The sequence below is a fragment of the Schistocerca nitens genome, chromosome 1, assembly GCF_023898315.1.
Source record: "Schistocerca nitens isolate TAMUIC-IGC-003100 chromosome 1, iqSchNite1.1, whole genome shotgun sequence".
NCBI classification, from domain to species: domain Eukaryota; kingdom Metazoa; phylum Arthropoda; class Insecta; order Orthoptera; family Acrididae; genus Schistocerca; species Schistocerca nitens.
The window spans coordinates 1,093,845,704-1,093,864,593 of record NC_064614.1 but is presented as its reverse complement, the minus strand read 5'-3'; the positions used below and the strand labels follow the sequence as shown (position 1 = coordinate 1,093,864,593).

The 18,890-nt window shown below is 43.7% G+C and overlaps 1 protein-coding gene across 1 annotated transcript in view; it reads right to left on the bottom strand.

The window, feature by feature from the left end:
• The window catches only part of LOC126198673 (synaptic vesicular amine transporter), an 857,338-nt gene that overhangs the window by 748,089 nt on the left and 90,359 nt on the right, over positions 1–18,890 (bottom strand). The window lies entirely within an intron of this gene.

The following is an 18,890-nucleotide window of genomic DNA, read 5'->3' as shown; positions in this document are numbered from 1 at the left end:
TCTACAAGAAATGCTGTAAAACTTGCAGTCATGTAACACGGCGTAAGAGCAATGACCGTAAATAGACTGTAAATGATAGCGAATGGAGACGAGCGTCATGGTTTGTCAGTGACAATCGGGTTCAAAGCCTACAGAGATTTATGCTGTGGATGAATGTAGTTTCCCAGTGAACATCGCGAAAATAATTGCATGCAGTGGATATCTGGGGTAAGATTCCTCCCTAAAGGCCATTAAATGCAGCTGCACATAATGGGACCAAGCAAAACAGAAAAAGGGCAGCAGTTGACTGTTGGCATGAAGTGTGGTCTGACGACATGGGACATTGTCCCTTTCGAAAGGACGCAAGACGTCTACCGCATTTACTCCCCAATGACACGCATAATCCACTGCGTATGGACGGTGTAGTTCAGTCCTGTGATGTTTTACCCGTGTTTTTCCTAACATGATTTGGATTCACTGCTTCATTTTACCGTGAATATGAATCTGAATGTTTATTTCAATATTTTGGTGATCGAATGTTGCCATTTCGTTTACGTCTTCGTCATGACTATGCTGTGGAGACTCCCGTTTCTAAATCTACATCAATACTCCGCGAGCCACGTGACGGTGTGTAGCGGAGGGTACTTCTGACACCACTAACTGATCCCCCGTCCCCTGTTCCATTCGCGAATAGCGCGTGGGTGTCGTGATTTTCGGTAACTCTCCGTATTATCTCTAATGTCTCGAATTTTCTCGTTGTGATCATTTCGCGAGACGTATGTGGGGTAAGTAATACGTTCTCCGACAGTTCCCGGAAAGTACACAGAAGCTGAAATAGTAAGCGTCTTCGTGATGCACAACAACTCTCTTGTAGCGTTCGCCACGGGAGTTTGTTGGGCATCAGTGTAAGTAGCGCTATCGCGCCGTCCGAACAATCCAGTGACGAAACGTGTCACTCTTCGTTGGATCTTCTGTATGTCTTCTATGAGTCGTACCTGGTATTGATTCCACATTCATGAACAATACTCAAGAATCGCCCTAACAAGGGCTTATAGAACTCTTCTTTAATGGATCAGCTACATTTCCTTTAGACCCTTGTAATGAATCTCAGTCTGGCATCTGATTTCCTGCTATTTGTTTTGGGTGGCTATTCCACTTAAGCTCCGTCTGGGTAGTTTCTCCGACATTTTATGGTAGATACTGTTTCCAGAAATCTGTCATCAATTGTGTAGTTTTATAGTAGTAGATTTCTTGTCCTACGTATGAGCAATATGTTATATTTATTTAAGTTCAGGGTCAACTGGCAGTTCCTACACCACTTATTAATCGTCTGTAGGTCCTTCTGCAAATCGTTGCTGTCTTCTGGCATTGGTACGTTCTTATAGATAACCGCATCATCTACGAACAGCATTAAAGAGCTGCCGAAGCATTCTACAAGCTGGTTTACATACATTGGAAACAGTAGCGATCCTGTCACATTTACTAGGGTACCCCAAAAATTACATTTACTTGTGTCGATTTTGTTCCGTTTAGAGCGACGTGTTGAGTTCACTCTCCAAGCAAGTCTTAAATCCAGTAGCAAGTCTGGTCCAATAGTTGGTATGTCTGATACTGCAAGATGAAAACAGTCGTGTTCGAGTTCCTGGTTTTATAACCCGAGCCTCCCGAAGATCGCCATGTGCAATGGCGAGCACGTGGGTGGCCGCGCAAGGTCGGAAACGAAGGATGGGTCGAGAAGTCATGCCGGCCGCTGTGGCCCAGAGGTTCTAGGCGCTTCAGTCCGGAACCACGCTGCTGCTGCAGTCGCAGGTTCGAATCCGGCCTCGGGCATCGATGTGTGTGATGTCCTTAGGTTAGTTAGGTTTCAGTAGTTCTAAGTCTAGGGGACTGATGACCTCAGATGTTAAGTCCCATGATGCTTAGAGCCATTTGAACCATTCGAGAAGTCACTAACGAATATCAAATGAGGTGACAGATTCGGGAGCCTGTGACGAGGAACAAACAACAGCTCTACCTATAATTTGCATATCAGTTTTATTTCCAAGTATTCATAGATTCAATCGCGAATTAAAGCACCTAAGGAATTACAGGAACAAAATAAATCTTGTAATAACAATTCCCTACAAACAGATTTCGGCTGCCGTCATTTTCAGTGTGGTGCCTAGGAAGTCTGCATACTTGGGTCGCTAGATAAACAAACAAATCGTATTAGTGAGTTTTATTGCAAAAAGGAAATCACAATACTTTACTTTTTCAATGTCCGCCCCTGATAGCTGTGTGGTCAGCGGTACAGAATGTCAATCCTAACGGCCCGGGTTCGATTCCCGGCTGGATCAGAGATTTTCTCCGCTCAGGGACTGGGTGTTGTCTCAATCATCATCATTTCATCCCCATCGACGCTCAAGTCGCCGAAGTGGCGTCAAATCGAAAGACTTGCACCAGGCGAACGGTCTACCCGCGGGGAGGCCCTAGTCACATGACATTTTTTACTTTTGCAATTACAAAATGGTTCAAATGGCTCTGAGCACTATGCGACTTAACTGCTGAGGTCATCAGTCCCCTAGAACTTAGAACTACGTAAACCTAACTAACCTAAGGACGTCACACACATCCATGCCCGAGGCAGGATTCGAACCTACGACCGTAGCGCCTAGAACCGCTCGGCCACTCCGGCCGGCTGCAATTACACAGATGTGTCGCAAATAAAGGGCGACATACGAAATAATCACTTTCTTCAACATAAACAATCCCAAGTTTGTGCTATATAGAGAATACAAGCTAAGTAACTAGAGTTGATGCTGCTATTCAAGTCGGCAATATTGAAGCTGCTGTGGAACTGCGGCGTCACCAGTCGGTTGCGCCGCTTACTTCCTCTTCACACAGGGGCCGCTGCTGTCGCGTTGTCGTCCTGGAGGGAGGACCGGTCAGCGTGCGATTGTTTGACGTCTTCTCACAGACTTCTCTTCTCTGTCATTCCCAACTGGAGTTCCGGCGCTTGACTTTACGTCGTAACATTGAGAGGAGTTAATAAATTGTTCAGTATGACGACGACCGTTAAAAAGATTCAGGTTCAAACAGAACGTCTTCTTGGTCTTGATGCGCGCATCAACATAGAAATGGTGGCCGTCCCAACGGCCGGAGCTGCGCCAGGTTAGGACACCTCTAGTGTGAAGAGAAGTGGCGAGTTCTGTGCGCAAGCAGGCAATAGCTGGCCGCTTGACCACCCAGCAAGTTGACATCGGAACTACTTTTGCCAGCAGTTAGCATAGTAGTGTGAGGTGCCGACCAGCTAACAAAATCCCTGAGCATCGCCGCTCCGGCGCCTTGTTAACTTCGAGCGCAGTCTAGTGATGATGCTCGGTTTCGATCGCCTTTTCGTTCGTTTGGATATCCCGAGTATTACGCGATACTGCGGGAGAACAGCAGCGTCGGTCATGTGGTAACGTCCACCGAAGTCTGCTAGCGAACGCCCCCGCCCCCCCCCCCCCCCCAATTTCGTCGCCGAAATCTAGTTCTCATGGTTCAGTATTCTCTCTGCGAATTGTTCTACCTTAAAACTGTGTTGTTATAGGTGAATGCTATTTCTGTATGTCGTTCTGTGAATGTGTCTATGTTAGTGGAGGCTGCCCTGGGTAATCCGATACATAGTTATTTAAAAAGATATATGATCAAAAGGTCAGTATAAATTTGATAACTGAATAAATCACCGAATAATGTAGATAGAGACGAACAAATTGACACACATGCTTGGAATGACATGGGGTTTTATTAGAACCAAAAAAATACAAACGTTAAAAATGTCCGACAGATGGCGCTTCATCTGATCAGAATAGCAATAATTAGCACAACAAAGAAAGGTAAAGCAAAGATGATGTTCTTTACAGGAAATGCTCAATATGTCCACCATCATTCCTCAACAATAGCTGTAGTCGAGGAATAATTTTGTGAACAGCACTGTAAAGCATGTCCGGAGTTATGGTGAGGCATTGGCGTCGGATTTTGTCTTTCAGCATCCCTAGAGATGTCGGTCGATCACGATAAACTTGCGACTTCAGGTAACCCCAAAGCCAATAATCGCACGGACTGAGGTCTGGGGACTTGAGAGGCCAAGCATGACGAAAGTGGCGGCTGAGCACACGATCATCACCAAACAACGCGCGCAAAAGATCTTTCACGCGTCTAGCAATATGGGGTGTTTTTTTGAGTTCTAATAAAACCCCATGTTATTCCAAGCATGTGTGTCAATTTTTACCTGTCTATCTACATTATTCCGTGGTTTATTAAGTTTTCAAATTTATACTGACTTTTTGATCACCCGGTATATCGACAAAAAATATATAGAAGCCAAAACTGCTGACATATCGGCCTATAAAAGTGTCTGCTGCACATTATAAACATGCTGCTGGTTTCAGAGATGTATGGTTAAGTACTAATTTATCATTAAATATTTTTTACATCGACAACCTAGTAGCCTGCCTATTCTCCTTAGAGCAAGAATTGAAAGAGGAACATTTAATTTCAAAATCTGTAAGTTACTAATGGAACTTTGTGAAGACTAAAAGAGTGTATTACAATACTTTTTTGGTCGACTGTTGTGTTTTTAATTCGCAACTGTGTACACGGTGCGTTTTCATGTAATATTTCATTTCAGTTAACCTAGCATACATTATTTTCTTAATTTCCCATTGGCTACATGACGAAATAAACCTTATTTCAGTCCGATTTAGGAAAGTCGCGTGGTGAAACTAAACGTTGCAGTTTCTGTTGGTAGGCAGAGTGCCGATTACGACAGCATTTCCCCTAACACTATTCCACCCGCCGCAAAGACCAATCTTCTCATTTAGATTTTTGTCCATCATCTTCAGCAAAAATTTTTGAAGAATGCCGATGTGAAGAAATAGCACACTAGCTGCGTTAAGAATAGTTTTCAACGCAACTGGTGTATTATTTATTGACATCGGAAATTTTGTTATTCCATTCGCACCGCCACCCCTAGTGCAATGTGACTTTTTCTTTTCTGCCACCTATACTTTCTTCACACAGTCAATGAGAAAGGCTGGGCACACAGTGAAAGTAAAATAATGTTCTACTACAATTTCAAAAGAACAGTTTCAAATATCTACCGAAAATTGCAATTGCAATAAATAAATAAAATAAAATAATAAAAATTAAAATATCGGCACTCGATATTGACACTTTGGTATCGACATATCGAAGAAAGTATCACAGGTAAATATTAAATATCTTGTGGGAAATGTCGATATATCGATATTTATCAGCAGCCTTAATACTCAGTAGAATGAGATCCCGACGGGCTGTCGGTATTTACCTCGCCCGCTATTTTCATTCAGGCCTTCTGGAATACGAAAACTGTCACACTCAGTTTCGATGAGACAGAGCAGTTTGACACTCAAACCACCTCGACTGGCTCACTAAAACACCTTCCCTTATTCTGCAGAAAATATCTGGCAATATTTGGAATGACAGCTAATACACAGCTATCAGCATCATCGGAATTCGGTAGCTCCACGCGATATAATCATCAATGAGTTGCTTTAGTTTGTTGTTGAACGCGTGAAGAAACTTGTAGACTGTCTCTCTTCCTCCCAGGACTGAGGCCGTTAGAAACGCTGGAGGTGGTGTCACACATTACTGTCAAGATGTCATCTGGCTGCATGAGTAGCTTTTTGTCGCGCGTGCTTAGTTAAGATAGCTGTTACTATCCCCCGCCTAGTAAGGTGAAAATTCGTGGTGGAATGAACGTGAGCAAATAGGTTCGAGAGTGATGGGAAACAAATGTTCCTCAGCCAGGGCACCAACTCAGAGAAACGAAACACGGCCGCCGAACGAGACTTTACGGCCTGTTAAGCCGCGGAGGATTCCGGCGGTCCGAAGATAAATTCGCACCAGTGCTGCCAACCATTCCGGCCCCTTCTGCTGGCACTGCGGCATTCCCTGTGCGAAATGGGTGGAGGCAGAAGTTAACTAATGTTGTTTCCGTAGCTTCATTCAGGGAAGGGGCATTCGCCAACGAATTCCCTCTGCCTGAAATTTGGAGCCCGACTTTAACACAATTGAAGCATATACGGCTGCAAGCGGCTTATGGAAACTGTCTAACATCCTTGTGAAAAGTTGGACGTCAAATACTGTGCGCATTTGTAGGCTTCGCAGGCCGCAGAACATAAAGAGAAAGTGTGATTCGAAGCGTCTGGAGTTAACGTTGGTAATATTTGAAAACACATCTCCAGACAGAGATGTCCCACACCACTAGCTGGAATAATATTACGGGGCAAAGGTAGAGTTTATCATTTAGCTAGGGTAATGCATTACCGTAAGAACATCTTTGAACTACAGGTTTTAAAAACACCTACGACGGCTTACAGACTGCAAAACTGCCTTTGCTCAGTCTCACAGCATCTCATACATGAAATTGTGTAACTCAACCATTTAATTGTACATAAAAGTCGTAATGTACAGTATATATAAATCAATTGCTTGTTAATCCATTTTTATTATAAAAATTAAAATGACTTTTACTTGTAAGTAGTAAAACCCAAAGGAAACATCTTATGTACCGACATCTTGTGCACGATACATGCAAAGCAAAAAAGATTTATATGGGCAAATAAATAAGTGAGTAATTACGTAAAACTAAGAACTAGAGTCTGAAACTTTTCCTTTCTGACTTATTTCTAGTCTAGTGCAAAGGACACTACAATACGTATAGAATATTACTGTTTAGCATAAGGGTTATCATGTAATGACTTCTAAAGCAAGCGTCCGTCATGAAACGGTAGACAGTTATAGCTCCACGAGAGAAGAACATCCGTCGTAGCTCAGATGTCCCACACCACTAGCTGGAATAATATTACGGGGCAAAGGTAGAGTTTAGATTTCTGTCGATAATTAGCAAAGCACCGCAAGTTAAGTTTTTTGGGGAAGCAAAACGGTCGTACCTCGTTGGAAGGAATTTCTTCGGTATTTTCTTGGAAAGATTTAAGGAAACCATGATAAATCTAAATCCGGATGCAATGGTCTCATGAATGCAAATATAGTATATTAACGAATGCGTCCCTTCATTTCTGTGGTTGCACTCTTTCCTAAAATATTTCTTAATGTTTCACTCCTGTGTAAGTACAATGGGTATTGTAAATACTTCTACAAACTTTTCGACGATCGGGAGAGAAATTCCTCGTATCAAACTAATTGAAAAAGGCCTTCTCTTCGTTTTTCAGCTGTTGATTACACTTCATTTTACAGGAGTCTCAATCAGAACCTCGTGACAAATGTTCAGAACGTCAAAGCTCGGTTTTACACACGCATGGCCTCAGCAGCTCAGACACCATCGGACTGCGTCGAATGGTTTCGCGGGCTTCCGTACCCATCTGTCTGCCACATAAATCAATTATCCAGATGCTTCAAACACAATAATCCAATGGATTTGGGTCGGGCCATGCAATTAGTCCGGACCTATCTATTCATTTGTCCTGGCGGATATCACCTAGTGCATCTTGTTCTAGCTGGCCGGTGTGGCCGAGCGGTTCTAGCCGCTTCAGTCTTGAACCGCGCAACCGCTACGGTCGCAGGTTCGAATCCTGCCTCAGGCATGGATGTGTGTCATGTCCATAGGTTAGTCAGGTTTAAGTAGTGCTAAGTTCTAGGCGACTGATGACCTCAGATGTTAAGTCCCATAGTGCTCAGAGCCATTTGAACAATCTAGTTCTATGTGACGGAACACGCATATGGTACTGGGCAATGAAAAAAATTCTTTCATTTCTTTGACAGTATGTGCATGCTGTGGAACTGGTTCGTATACGTAATGTTGCGGAAGATGTTAAGACCCTGAAACCCAGGCAGTGCCCTGCCTAACTACATTTATAATAAGGCGTGTAAGCCAGTCGCTTCTAATTTACATTGTATTACGACTGAGATATGTGTTTACCAAACGACCAAAATGGTCACACAGTACCAGCTGTACACGGCCAGTGTAACAGCTTCCAGAGACGACAAATACTGTTCCATAGTACTTAAAGATGAGGTAGATAAAGCAACACGTCACAGTAACTACTCCATGGAACTGAATGAAAGTGCACGAACATGATGCCAGAGGTCTCCCAATTGTGCACAAAATGAGCAAAAAGTTGGATGTCATTTGCCGCGAGGTCAGTGTGACTATAGCGCCATATGGAGCTGGTACCGGAACACTAGGCAACTGAAGGAATGGGAAAACACTGTGTGTGAGTCAGCGAGCAGCTACGGTGCACTGTGGAGGTGTTCTTCATTACAGCATGATCCGGAGAAAACATTTGTATAACACGCGAAAGAATCATCTGGAACTGGAAGTAGGACGAGGTGTGACAAGTATAGACCACGAGTTTGGTATTACCCACCGCATTATTTCACGTGCATGAAGATCGTTCCGAAAGACATGTACTGCTGTCCGACGGTCGGGAGGTGGTCGACCACCGACAATTACACTAGCAGGTGACCGCTAAATTGCGTAGCAAACAAGAAGGGACCCACAACAGACAGCTGTGCAACTACAACCAGACTGAATAGAGCTGTAAAGCACGCAATCCCACGCTCCATAGCGTCACGGTGACTGCATGAGGTTGGTCTCTTTGCTCAACGACCAGGATGATATGTCTCGTTGACATCCTGAAATTGGCTGATTCAGTCTGCGTCTTTTCAGAAGTGCATGGATGAAAACGTGCAACCTAATTGAACAGTGCAGAGCATGGATTGCTCTCCATGGTAATCACACAGCCTATAAAGAATCATGTCCCGCCTTTTTCAGTGTCTTGGGGAATTGCGATGACATCAGTGTAATTATGCTTTTTGAAGAAAAGTGCCATTTATGATCGTCTGATTACGCAATTATTTCAGTACCATACGAGAGTAATGATGGTGTACGCGTGCGTGGAGAAAGGTTTTTCGCAGCAATCACCGACATAGTGTAACTGAGGCGGAATAAGGGGAACCAGCCTGCATTCGCCAAGGCAGATGGAAAACCGCCTTAAAAACCATCCACAGACTGGCCGGCACACCGGACCTCGGCCTTCTGTACTATAGTACAGCAATTCTTTCCATGTATAGTTCAAGTTTCATCGAGCTATGTTACTTGGCAGTAACACACAATGCGCCGGGCGGTCTAACGCACTGCTTTCCAGGCGGGAAGGCGTGCCGGTCCCATGTACGAATCCGCCCGGTGGATTAGTGTCGAGGTCCGGTGTGCCGGCCAGTCTGTGGATGGTTTTTAAGGCGGTTTTCCATCTGCCTCGGCGAATGCGGGCTGGTTCCCCTTATTCCGCCTCAGTTACACTATGTTGGCGATTGCCGCGCAAAAACTTTCTCCACGTACGCGTACACCACCATACTCTACCACGCAAACATTGGGGTTACACTCGTCTGGTATGAGACGTTCCCGGAGGGGTCCACTGGCGGCCGAATCGCACAATAACCTTGAGTTCGGTGTGGGGCGGTAGTGGGGTGAGTGGACTCACACAATAACCTTGAGTTCGGTGTGGGGCGGTAGTGGGGTGAGTGGACTGCTGCACCCTGTTGTGGGGTTGTGAACCACTGAGGGCTACGGGGGGGGGGACGAATCCTTTCCGTCGTTTCTAGGTCCCCAGTTCAGTACAATACAACACACCATGCGAAAGTTACTTTCGTCCTTAAGTTTTGCACACCACTATCTTTGTTTTTCAGTGTATCATATAATTATTGGCCGAATTTAAAAAATTCAAATGCTGTCATATTCTACTCATTAAGATGTACAATCTTATTTTAAAGTTTTAACGCAATGAGTCAAGTATTAAAGTCAGAAACGTTGTATATCGCATGAGACAGTATAACTCATGACACGTAAATTACCCAGACTGTATTCATCAATTATTTGAGAATGAGAACACTTAACGACTTCCAACAAGCTTTACACACAATTTCAAACTCTTACGAAGCTGTTTTCTGCTGCCATACCATTCATATACATGACGGTATTTTTCATCCTATTCACCATGTCTCTGTCATTCTACCAATCGTTCAATTCTTCTACGATAGAAATTCGTTCCGTCTTCATGGGCCCGTTCGATGACGTTTCGTTTATGGGGCGCTCAACTGCGCGGACATCAGCGCTTGTACAAAGTCCGAATTTTTTTCACAGTCCAATTTTTACTCACTCCAATCTAGCCACTGTCACTAATGATGATGATGAAATGATGAGGACAACACAAACACCCAGTCCCCACGCAGTGAAAATCTCCAACCTGGCCGGGAATTGAGCCCGGGACCCCGTGATCCAGAGGCAGCAACGCTAACCACTAGACCATGAGCTGCGGACCGGTGGCCATTCGAGGATCACTGTCCGAACGTCTTCATAGTTGGAAACTCTCTGCCCACTGAGATGCTCTTTCAGCTTGCCAAGAAGATGGAATTCGCATTGTGCAAAGTCTGGACTTCCCAAACAGCATGGTCAAATTGTTGCCACCATTTCAACACGGCTGGACGCAACGTAGCATTTGGTCCAAGACTCGCCAGAATTTTAAGGTGCGTCTATGTCCAATTTACACGTTTTTCTCACAAGAATCGCGCTGTACCGCATACTTAAATTTTAGAGTATGTTTCCAGTTGCCTCGTCATTTCAGTAGCACATTGTGATGCTCCTGTTATCCCCGTACCGCAGCATAACTTTGCCTGCAGAAAAAAGGGAACAAATACTCTCTGTGACAATGCGCCTCTCTTGTTGTACAATGGTCTTAGCTTGGGATGACATGTGTAACTTCCATTAAGTCCCCTCCCACATTCAAAACTTGCACAGTGGATGCCGGCAAACGTTATGCCGCACAAAGGCTACGTGACGTTTCGAGGTGAAGTAGGCTGGAAACAAAAATTCTGTTCTGCGTGCCTGAATGATCACTCCGCAGATATTGTTGCCACATAATCTCGCCACAAACAGAACCATGGTACATAGACATATGGGTCTCAGCTTTATCTACGATAATGAGAGAAGCTGAAAAGTTAACTGAGATTTGTGCCACTGCCAGGACTTGACCCCCGGTCTGCTGTTTACATGGAAGGTGTGTTAGCCATTACGCCACCGTAGCAGTGTTGGTAACACAGCTGTACGAACTACTCGAGTCCAGTGCCCTAAATAATAAAAAAAAAGAAAAATAAATCGTCAAATATTTTGTGAAATTATTTGTCTAAAAATAAGAAATAAAATAGATAAAAAAATATTTTACGCATCCGGGAATCATACTCGAAATTATGTACAGTAAATCAGGTGCCGACTGAGAATTTAGAGTTAAATATTTAACTTAGAATCTAAGTATTCTAAAGAGTACTAGAGCGTATCTATATGGCCGATAATTTATACCATGCAGTCTGCTCTCGTGTGGCATTGAGGTATTTCTATCGTTTGTGCCCGAACGTGGAAAAGTGTTCCAAGATTTTTCAGTCTCAAAAATGTTGTAATATTGAGCCTTTCAAATATCAGAAAATTAATGTGCATGCTTAACTGGCACTTCATTTCCTCTGCATGTTTTCGAGCGTCATTGAAAAGTGCGTCAAATGTTTCTCTAATCTATCTTATTTTCTTAATTTCTTACTTTCATACACATCAGTTAACGAATAATTTGACCTCTTTTCCAAAACATTTTTCCTAGTGTGTAGGCTACGTTAGCCGAGCGGTCTAATTCGCTGCAGTCATGGACTGTGCGGCTGGTCGAGTCTTCCCTCAGGCATGGGTGTGTGTGTTTGTCCTTAGGGTAATTTAGGTTAAGTAGTGTGTAAGCTTAGAGACTGATGACCTTAGCAGTTAAGTACCATAAGATTTCACACACACTTTTAAGGCGACGTCAGTGCAGTGGCTACGGTGGCGGCTTGAACTAACAGCTGCAAACAGCAGGTGTACATTCGACCATACAGTTGTGAGGAGGCTGTGTTAAGTGGTGGACGTGCGGGCGTAGTGAGTCTACGTTGTTGTGCCATAAATCGAAATAGAGCGACGAACTAAATATTTCGAAATCAAGTGTTCAAGACATTTTCCAGAAAGTTTTGAAGAACAATATTTGCTAACTTTGTCCTGCACATCTTAATTTCCTAACAAAAGCAACGGCGGACAGAGGCCTGCCGCGACCTGATTGAACAGAAAAATGCGAACAATTCTGTTCTGGACGAACCTGCCACAAAATAACAAAGTGAAGAACAGGTCCCTGATGGTTGCCAAGACCGAGGAAGACGCATGTATTGAAAAACGTAAGACAAAAGACCTTTATTGACAGTTTTACATGGTTGTGTGAACTCTCTCTGCGTTGTACGCAAGTGGACAGGAACTATGTAGAGCACCTGAAGTATTGGAACTGGCATCATAATTTTTCTCTATTTTTTTTTTTCTTTTTAATCCGGCTTTGAAACATTCGCGGAGTGACTGGGTATAAACAGTGAAAGGTTTGTCTGGCAGCACATTCCCACACTACACAATTTATTTGGTTTTTGTATCATGTATCCTTTATCCGTCAGTAAGGATCAAATATACATGGTAGAGATAATCAAAGCTACTCAACAATATGCTGTGCATACGTTAAAAAAATGGTTCAAATGGCTCTGAGCACTATGGGACTCAACTGCTGAGGTCATTAGTCCCCTAGAACTTAGAACTAGTTAAACCGAACTAACCTAAGGACATCACACACATCCATGCCCGAGGCAGGATTCGAACCTGCGACCGTAGCGGTCTCGCGGTTCCAGACTGCAGCGCCAGAACCGCGCGGCCACTTCGGCCGGCTGCATACGTTAAAGGTTTCCCTTCGAAAGAACACGTCACAAAAGCGATACCGTGACGTACTGAATTTCAATCCAAACATCTGAAAATATTAACTATCCTGAGGAGTACTAATTTAACTTCCCGGAAAGAAAATGAAATGCCTAATTCTTAGTTACCGATGAATGTATCGGGCCGAGGGTGCCGACTAACATGCCACTGTTCGATAAGCAAACTGATGGTGAAAAGCATTAATGTTGTTTCTACCTTAAAAACTGGTAGTAAAACTTATTCGGACTTAAAAAAGATTCAGGTTCTGTTTGAAATGAAAATGCTTAGACAGCAAGAAACGGTATGTGATCAGTCTTTTGTCTTTCGAACGAAAGTACGTTATGCTTACTGAACATCTTCTCTAGAACCGAAAATACATGCCATGAAAAAACACGTGAGAAACCTACAGGGTGTTACAATAATTGCAGACACATTTCTAAAGATATAATTAGTTCTTATTCAGCTTCTGCTTTGCATTTCCACAGATACGTCACAGTATGACGGCAAGAACAAAAATAACAAAGAAAAATATTATTTACTTTTATTTCTTATGCTACATTTATCTTAAAAATATAAATCATACTGTTACATAATATGATACAATGCGACGTTATGCGTCGTTACACTCTACTCCGATATCTTTCAAAACAAAAAGTGGCTCTTCTCAGCATGCTATAAGTAATTAAATCCTTGTGGTACTTATCTATGTAAAGCAAGTATCCCTCCTTTGAGGAATTCCGTATTGGATCCATAGGAGCAACTATACAGGACCGTTATCCTTATTGACAAATAAATGTGTGGAAACAGAGCAAGTATATGTAATATTGAAACTTATGTCTTAGCGCAAAATCTATATTTCTAAACGGCTAAAACGGTCACTGGGTCTAATTTGGATGTTACCTACCTAATGGTTTACAGGGACAAGAAAAATTTGATTTTCGTTGTTCAATAAAGTTACTGACCCAATTTAAAAATTATAAATGCTGTTATTATCTATACATTGACTGCTATAATCTTACGTTAATGGTTTAACAAAATAAGTAATAAAGTTAGAAATTGTGTATATATCTTGAAGCAAATTATTCTGAGTGTAGGTATCCAGTGTTTGATAATGAGAGCATTTAGCGACTTCTAATAAACATTAAACATAATTTCAAACGTTTTATAAGCTTTTCTGATCGACAACAGTTTAACAGTTTATCATTCACGAAAAATTATGTTCGCTGTAGTTTATAAAGCTGGACCATTTACGTAAACATCCCGATTACTTATAAACACTACTGCCAAACAAGGTATCAGATAGTAAAAATATCGTGGTCTTCACTTTTTCATTAGTGTACTGGTGAATAATCCGAAAGTAGTGAAACCAACATAATTATGGTTTTGGGTTTTTAACCATAAAATTTGTACATGCTTAACGCCAAATGAACATTTAACACATTATCTCATTTGTGAAGTAATCAGGCGTTTGAAGCTATTTTTGACATGTGTGTTCGAAATCGTGTTTCTTGTGTGTGTATGTGTAGCGGGAGGGGGAGGATCCTAATGTGGAGAGAAGCATTATGCCGCGTCACATGCCTGTTTCGGGCTAATGTAGACGACACGCGTGGTACAGTGTGCTCATTGAGCAGACATTCCCACTCTATGGTGTGGACGAGATCGAACCCACCTAGCAACGTTAATGCTGTCTGGCTCATTGCGAGTAGTTCCGCTTGCGATCCGTTAGTGTAAGGACTCACCTTCGCTACCGGTGGAGAGGCTTTCTCAACTGCCGGCCGCGGTGGTCTCGCGGTTCTAGGCGCGCAGTCCGGAACCGCGAGACTGCTACGGTCGCAGGTTCGAATCCTGCCTCGGGCATGGATGTGTGTGATGTCCTTAGGTTAGTTAGGTTTAACTAGTTCTAAGTTCTATGGGACTGATGACCTAAGATGTTAAGTCCCATAGTGCTCAGAACCATTTGAACCATTTGAACCTTTCTCAACTTGAGTCCTATCGTCCTATCAGCCGATGCCTTATTTTAATCAAGCAGTGCCAATAGCTTATTTTCTCCGGAATTCGATTCAGTACCGTCCCACCTTAAAATCTTCTATTCGCTTCTTATAGGAACTTGTCTATCGCCCACAAACCACTTCCATCAAAGGCTACATTAAAAAAAAAAAACCTTCAGGAAAGACTTCCTAATATTTAAATTTACATAACTTTTTGAAGATTACTCGTTTTCAAAAACGCTTTTCCTGCCGTTGCCATTTCGCGTTTTAAATCCTTTCTAGCTGCGACTCTCTTTTCATCACATCTAGTACGAGGTCCTCTGTACTCAAGATTTTGCAAATTTATTTTATTTAAATTTAGGTCAGATGCCCTTCCTATCACCAGTCATCATTTACGTGGAGTGTTCAGTAAGTAATGCGACACATTTTTTCCCGGCCCATTTCGCTTGAAAAAAAGCGAAATTTGTTTTGAGACATCGTGGAATATTCCCGCTTCAGCCCCTAAAGTTTCTGAAATTCTGGTTGGTGGGGGCGCTATATGCAGATTTCAAATTGGCGTCTTTAAAGAAGGTGCGTTCCAGCAGAGAGCTGTCATTTATTTTGTTTTGGCCGAAAACCAGAGCATCGCAGATATTCACAGACGATTGCAGAATCGCTACGGAAACCGGCAGTGAACAAAAGCACGACGAGACGTTGGACTAGGCGTCTATCGTCGCGTATACCTGTCTGAACACCCGCGTGCCCGCCGGCCGCACACTGCAGTGACTCCTGTAATGTTAGAACGTGCGGACACTCTCATTCGAGATGATCGAAGGATCACGATCAAACACCTCGCTGCACTACTGGGCGTCTCTGTTGGTAGTGCTGACACGCTCGTCCACCAGTTAAGCACTCAAAGGTGCGTTCCCGCTAGGTTGCTCGCCGTCAAACAGAAGACCACAAAGGATGCAAACGAACTTCTCCTTCTCCACAACAACGCAAAGCCTCACACAAGTCCGCGCTCCCGAAAGGAGTTCACAAAACTCCATTGGACTGTTCTTTCACACCCACTTTACAGCTCGGATCTCTTATCTTCCGACTTCCATCTGTGTGGTCCAATGAATGATGCACTTTGCGGGAAGCAGTACGTGGATGGTGGGGAGGTTACTGATGTCGTCGGCCATTGGAGTGGTACAATGAAGGCATATATACCGTCAGAGTAAAGTTTCGTAAGGCCACCGCAATGAACGAAGATCACGTTTAAAATAGGGTTTTATAGCCAAAGGAGTGAGGAATAACATGGTGTATTGGAATTCTGAATAAAACCGACCTGCTTTCAGAAATAAAAGTGTTGTATTGCTTACTGAACGAACCTCGTTAATATGGAAAATTGTGGTCGCCATCTGCCGCTGAACCGCGTAAATTTTGTTCTGCATGTTACCGTATTTTAACCGTTTGCCTATTGTATTATCTGAGGAGGAAACTGGAGACCAGCCCGGCATTTGCGTAAATTCGTGTGGCAAATAGTCTAGAAGCCTAGCTGAAGCCAACCATGGTCGTTAATCCGCCGTGCGGATTCTATCCGGATCTGGTGTAACTTCCTGATACGGATGGTAGGGCACTGCGCGTACGCGCATGTCAGTCAACACCTTTATGTTAGATAGAATTATTATTGTGAGACACTGTCTGTCAGTTTTTTGCTTAAATTACAAAACTTATCTATCACATCTCCAAGTCTAATTCTCTCCGCATCGCCTCATTTAATTCGACTAGACTCTACTGCACTCGCTGCACTTTGGCTGCTATTTATCTCGTGACCTCTTGTGATGACAAGATTCATTCCTTTCAGCCAACTTCCAAGCACTTTGTCGTGGTAACGTGACTATAATTTCGCACCTTACAAGCACTAATCCAGATGCTTTGCCGTGAACCACAACCACAATTAGATATCATTTGATAGGTCGTACATCATACGAGGTGCATTCAAGTTGTAAGTCCTCCGATTTTTTTTCTCCGGACTGGAAAGAGATAGAAACATGCGCATTGTGTTAAAATGAGGTCGCGTTCATTGTCAATACGACACAGAGATGGCAGCATCGTACAGCAGATGGAATTTTACCGCCAGCGGCGAGAATGAGAAATGTTTTAAATACTTAAAATGGCGACGTTTTCCTTACTTGAACAGCGTGGAATCAATCGTTTTCTGAATTTGCGTGGTGTGAAACCAATTGAAATTCATCGACAGTTGAAGAACTCATGTGGTGACAGAGTTATGGATGTGTCGAAAGTGCGTTCGTGGGTGCGACAGTTTAATGAAGGCAGAACATCATGTGACAACAAACCGAAACAACCCGGGGCTCGCACAAGCCGGTGTGACGACATGATCGAGAAAGTGGAGAGAATTGTTTTGGGGGATCGCCGAATGACTGTTGAACAGATCGCCTCCAGAGCTGGCATTTCTGTGGGTTCTGTGCACACAATCCTGCATGACGACCTGAAAATGCGAAAAGTGTCATCCAGGTGGGTGCCACGAATGCTGACGGACGACCACACGGCTGCCCGTGTGGCATGTTGCCAAGCAATATTGACGCGCAACGACAGCACGAATGGGACTTTCTTTTTGTCGGTTGTGACAATGGATGAGACGTGGATGCCATTTTTCAAAACAGAAACAAAGCGCCAGTCAGCTCAATGGAAGCACACAGATTCACCGCCACCAAAAAAATTTCGGGTAACCGCCAGTGCTGAAAAAATGATGGTGTCCATGTTCTGGGACAGCGAGGGCGTAATCCTTACCCATTGCGTTCCAAAGGGCACTACAGTAACAGGTGCATCCTACGAAAATGTTTTGAAGAACAAATTCCTTCCTGCACTGCAACAAAAACGTCCGGGAAGGGCTGCGCGTGTGCTGTTTCACCAAGACAACGCACCCGCACATCGAGCTAACGTTACGCAACAGTTTCTTCGTGATAACAACTTTTAAGTGATTCCTCATGCTCCCTACTCACCTGACCTGGCTCCTAGTGACTTTTGGCTTTTTCCAACAATGAAAGACACTCTCCGTGGCCGCACATTCACCAGCCGTGCTGCTATTGCCTCAGCGATTTTCCAGTGGTCAAATCAGACTCCTAAAGAAGCCTTCGCCGCTGCCATGGAATCACGGCGTCAGCGTTGTGAAAAATGTGTACGTCTGCAGGGCGATTACGTCGAGAAGTAATGCCAGTTTCATCGATTTCGGGTGAGTAGTTAATTAGAAAAAAAGTCGGAGGCCTTAGAACTTGAATGCACCTGGTATATATGAATATTTAAAGGAGACTGACATTGTCAAATACACCTTGTAAATAATTGTTAACGCTTGTTGCATGAAAGGTGACGGCCTAATGAATGATTGCCTAGACTGGTAGAGGTTGGAACGCCAGTGGAAATGAAACGGCAGGCAGAAGTCAAGCTCTGGGTGGAAGGACCGCACATGTATTGGTCCTGCTTAAACACAGGAAGTAGCCAGAAGGGCGTCGTGGCACCTGAGCTCTGGAACACAATAGGGTGACGGGCAGCCGCTATTATAGTAGGGCCGGAAGGATAACCGGATCATACTCCCGACCTCTGCAAATCTTGGACGCAGCTGAGAGGAACGAGGAAGCGTCGCCTCGGAAATCACGCAGGCTGGGTTATTTCCAAGGATTTTTGCTGAGAAGCGTACCATTGTACGAATATACGTTTTTCCTTTCAAACGTTCCGCGCTGGACGATAAAAGACTAAAATACGGTTGGTCGGCGTTCGGAAGAATCTGCAGAGACGGAGAATATTCTGTGGATCCGGGAATATGATTCGTTTTCGGAATTACGATGGTGGGGAGCTGAGCCTTGCTGGGAGGCCAGCGATGGAGAGACGTGGTCTTCCATTGTGAGCGCCCTTGTGTGACGGTCGCTCGATATCAGCTTTGTTGGTACGGACGAACTTGCTGTCTTTACTCTCAGGAGAGTTTATACTTAGAACAGTTAGGCACTGTACTGTTGCGAACCTATACGATCCTGGACTTCACCCCCGGGTTCGAAGTCGTCGTTGAGTACGCAGCGTTCAGTAATTGAGAGCACTTCCTCTGCCTACACTTACGTTGAGACGTTACCTGAACT